Source organism: Dreissena polymorpha, chromosome 1 (assembly GCF_020536995.1).
Source record: "Dreissena polymorpha isolate Duluth1 chromosome 1, UMN_Dpol_1.0, whole genome shotgun sequence".
In the NCBI taxonomy this organism is placed as follows: Eukaryota; Metazoa; Mollusca; class Bivalvia; order Myida; family Dreissenidae; genus Dreissena; species Dreissena polymorpha.
Genome location: NC_068355.1, coordinates 4,113,834 through 4,119,196, shown reverse-complemented (window position 1 = coordinate 4,119,196; position 5,363 = coordinate 4,113,834).

The window sequence follows — 5,363 nt, the reverse complement described above, 5'->3', positions numbered from 1 at the left end:
GCATTTTATTTTTTGTGTTGGGTTAAGGCAATTAGCCATAGATGCTTTCTCACTGCTCACTAAAGTTCTCCCACTACAAAAACTTGCGCAGACATATGTCGGTGTTTTCTTTGCAAGTTCAATCTGAAGTATTGACAATTTATGTAACAAGACACTGGAGTATTGACAATTTATGTAGCAAGACACTGAAGTATTGACAATTTATTTAGCAAGACACTGAAGTATTGACAATTTATGTAGCAAGACACTGAAGTATTGACAATTTATTTAGCAAGACACTGAAGTATTGACAATTTATGTAGCAAGACACTGAAGTATAAACAATTTATGTAGCAAGACACTGAAGTATTGACAATTTATGTAGCAAGACACCGAATTTTTGACAATTTATGTTGCAAGCCACTGAAGTATTGACAATTTATGTAGCAAGATACATTGAAAGCTTTGCATGAAGAAATAAACCGAGTGTCAAACCAATCAAACTGTTGTTGCACAAATACATTTTGAGGAAAAAAACAGAATGCAATGTGTCCAGATGTCTAAATTGTTTTCTAATAAACCTAATGCATCTGCTAACAATTCCATTTAATGATCATAATTTTAAGAGATCTATGTGTTTTTTTTATAACTTTCTACAAAACAACAAAACATTCAATTTTAACGCGGCACTTCTTATTTCTCGTTTGAAATTATCTTCGTCATGACGTTCATCTTTAAATGTTATCATATTCGAAATGTTTTTATTTTAAAAGCAAACAATTGTAAATATCCAAAGTGGCTAAAAGGGTTTAATATTTTCCATAAACCATTCAAAAACGCCGTAATAAACGATTGGGTGACTAATGGTAACGCTCAAGGGCTCGTAACATTAGACATTTAATAATATTTAACAGCAACAATATTTTTATCAATACATTAAGTTTACTTATGTCAAAAAACAGCTCATATGTTGTGCCTGTATTGCTTTGAAAAGATGGGAACACCCAAGTATATTAGATCAACAAAGATGGGAACACCCAAGTATATTAGATCAACAAAGATGGGAACACCCAAGTATATTAGATCAACAAAGATGGGAACACCCAAGTATATTAGATCAACAAAGATGGGAACACCCAAGTATATTAGATCAACAAAGATGGGAACACCCAAGTATATTAGATCAACAAAGATGGGAACACCCAAGTATATTAGATCAACAAAGATGGGAACACCCAAGTATATTAGATCAACAAAGATGGGAACACCAAGTATATTAGATCAACAAAGATGGGAACACCCAAGTATATTAGATCAACAAAGATGGGAACACCCAAGTATATTAGATCAACAAAGATGGGAACACCCAAGTATATTAGATCAACAAAGATGGGAACACCCAAGTATATTAGATCAACAAAGATAGCTTAACTCTAAACATTTGCACGGATGTCGCTGAATATGCTTTAAATAGTTTTGCTTTCTAATCTAGCGTCTTATTTATGTCATTAGCAATAACATTTCGCAACTTGGTCGTTAAGATGATCGTCCTTTAATTCATGACGTACTACTTACATTACAACGACTTCGATGCGATCGGGTAAACGATGTTCTGTCCAATGCCTGTGTAAGTCATACCCTAATGTCAACATGAGGCTGAAGCCGCTAGCAATCCTAAAGGATGATATTATTTCACATTGATTTGAATAGGAAAAGTAAAAAACTGTGTGGTTGGTTCAAGTATTCATACTTTTCGGACATTTCGAAATTAATTGCAAAGTTATGACTAACATATTTGTGCGATTATTATAAAAATAAAAATAAAATACCAAACGTGATACGGCAAAATAGAAGTAAACAATTTTATATCTGTTTACTGACTATTAAAGCAATAATTAAATAAACATTCATTTTGAAGTCTCGACAACGTAATTAATACACCTTTTGGTATTGACAAGCTGACGCGATTACAAAAAACTGTATATTTTTACCATCACCCTTCTTAATAGCAAAAGAAATAAAACATGTTAATGTACGGCAAGGTACTTGTATGAGTCATAATTTAACCGATGTTATCATTTATAGCTAAGTAGCATTAACAAAAATCCGCACATTTTATCTCTTAGATTATATTTCAAAGGATTTTCGACGCCGAGTTATGTCGATTGATCAACAACTTAATATCGTTAGACATTTGTTTTTACTAAATTAGAATATATATCCGCCTATTTTAATGTATTCGTGCTGTGTGGTCCTTGTTACCAAATTTCAGTCACCATGACATATGATTTAGCATTTAAATGTGGTAAACAAGTAGAGTTGCGTTATGAAAACATTTTATATTTATTATATTTTCATAAATATAATTAAGTATGTATATTGTATATAATGTGCGTTCAAAAACTTGCCCAAAACAATATTTTCTATTTTATTTTTAAGCGATCATTATTGCATCTTTCACCTGATCTTGTATGACGATGATATACAAATTGAGTTAAAATGCTATGTATCTTGAGTATATTAAACAAAGATAATAAGATAATCAAACCATTTTTTTCGTTCCATCGTGCCTCAAAACGTTACACCTTTGTTGGTAAGGTTTACAGCAACAGGCAATTATTTTCAAATGTAATATGTTTTATGGTTATTTGGTTTGATTTGTGGTGCTTTGATGTAAATCGATTTTATAGATGTTCATTTTGTTAAAATAAATTTTAACAGAATGTGAGGCTAAGAGCTGCATAAAACCAGTTTTAGAATTAAATGTTTTTAATTAACCGTTCCATGGCAACGATTCCAGTTTTATTCCTGTGCATATGTTTACCGGTACATTGTTTGTTCTGATATCGCCTAAGCTATTCCACACTTTTTGTCGTTTTAGAAATTGCAATAATTTACAAACCTCGTATAAAATGAGGTATCTTTGCAGCTCGGATAGCTTAAGTTTCAATTTGTATGTAAAGATATGTCTCAGTCTGTAATGTTCATTCAGATTTATTTGCCCAGTGAAGGATATCGGTTTGACATCCTGAGCACATACGTTCGGCGTTTCTTACAATATATAAAGTTAAACCCGATAGCACTATCTAAATGTAATATTTTCGCTAGCAAAACCATAGTTTACGGGTATATACTGACACTATACATAGAATGCAACACTTAACATACTGAAACTTTCAATGTCGCTTTTATCTAGATAACAAAACCTGAGCGTGTTTCACACACTCGTGCAAGTAAATACTTGTCGCATGTATCATGAACGTCACACACTTCAGTGTATGTAATTAATTTTATTTAACTATATTGTATGAACTAAATATGCTTAGAAATAAAGAAATGGATATTTACTCATTACAGACATATGCTGCTAGATTAACACTTTACCACTTAGATACGTATTTTGACGCATTTGCGGTCCGTTAGAATTATAATTATAATTAAAGACCTTTCTAACTGGATTCAAGTTTTAAAGGCTTCATTTCGAACCCTCATATTCTGATAAGCAGCAAACAGCTTAAATCCTGGACAGACTGCGAATAACTCACAGAGTTATATAAACTTTTCCACGAAGTGGTAAAGGGTTAAAGCATGAATCCATTTACGATCGTTTTTATTGATTTAAACATTTAAATTATAACTGCTATCAAACAAGCAAATAGTGGTTGTCAAAATTACACAAAAAACCATGATATTTTAGTCGATTTTTTCAATTATTATAAAGAGCATGTTCTTTAAAATAATTGAAACATATAAATTAAAATGGGTACAGCAAATAAGCCTATAGTAGAACTGTTACTTTCGTGCATGAAATGCAACACCTACACAAGTTTTGTGAAGGCACTGTCCGTTCAGGTTTTTTTATAAATTGTTTCCCAACAAAGGCAATGTGTCTACTAATGCAGTGTCATCTAATATAAAAGTTTCATACGGGCAATAACTGTGCAATCTAGAAATTAGGGGGTTTGGTCTTTATGGGTCGATTTTCACCACACTTTTCGGTACTGATATATACCAACATTTTAAGTTAAATGTCGAAACCTATTATAACTTAATAATGCCGTACCTAATAAACTATGGTTGCAAGAGTTACCGCTCTTATAGACTTCACATTTTCATAATTACATTATTATTATTACATTACGACGCTTCCTTCAAAATTTCAAGTTTCAAGTTTAAACCTGATATTTCTATATTAATATTGAAGCAAGAGTCTTAGTCCTAAGGCACTTCACATGCCAAACATGATATATAATCGACGATTTCGTGTAAAATTGATATTTCTTTTTCTTTTCAAGATTTTATACAGATTTAAATTTTAGAACACAGATTATAAAAGAACAAAAAAAAAATGAAATGCTTACATAAATATATTTATCTAAGCGTTACATAAAATAAGGCGTGTTAAAACTTTCAAATGGTGTAACACTATTCAATCGGCTAACACTCGACTCCAAGAAATTGATAAATACAAATGTTATACGCCACTCTATAGTTTCACCCAAAACAAGGTATATAACTGTCATAAATAGTGTAAAATTGAAGTCTGACTAGTATCCCTTCTTTAATAACAATATCGGTATGAAACAGTGCGACCCGATTGAACAATTTCCAGAAATGTACTATATTTACGCTATGATTTGTGAAAAGTCGTAAAGCAATTTTAACAAAACGCATTTTTAAACTTATCAGAAAATCTTTAATAAAGTCTTAACGTGCATGAAGACTCTACAATACTAGAGACTAATGATACATGTATGAACAAGGGAACGCCTAAATTGACAAGAAAACGGCTTCATTGCCTAAAAGTAAGTCAATGGAAGATCTAAATGTTGTCAGATGATGTGAATGAAGTGAATGCTAAATTGAAGTAACAAATACGTTAACTAAGTACAATTCACGGAAAGCGGGCGGTATATTTTGATTCACTAAGAATGTTGACCATCTTATTCAGTCGAAGTTGAAAAGAAGGTAAATATAAAGGTACAAGGAGTTCAGCCGATGTGTCGATAGTTATACGTTGAAAAGATGGTTTATTAATGTAAGACAAAATTCGTGATATGGGGGTAACCAAGATTTTCGTTCTATTGAATTGGTTTAGGCCTTACAGTAGGTAAATTGCTCACAGCTGAATCTACGTGGAATTAAATATTCTCGTAACATACTTTTAAAACTTACACCACACGACAACAAACGCATCTTAACATAAATTGCATACAAATAAAACACACAGAATGATATTTAAACGCCGGTGATTAAGCATTGCGTGTATTCAGTTATTAATGCATACCCTCTCCCTATCAAAATGACTATAAACAATGTTTGTGCATTGCTTTTCACAAACGTTGACATTAACAAGTCCTGAAAAGCCTGCACGCCTGAGTCCT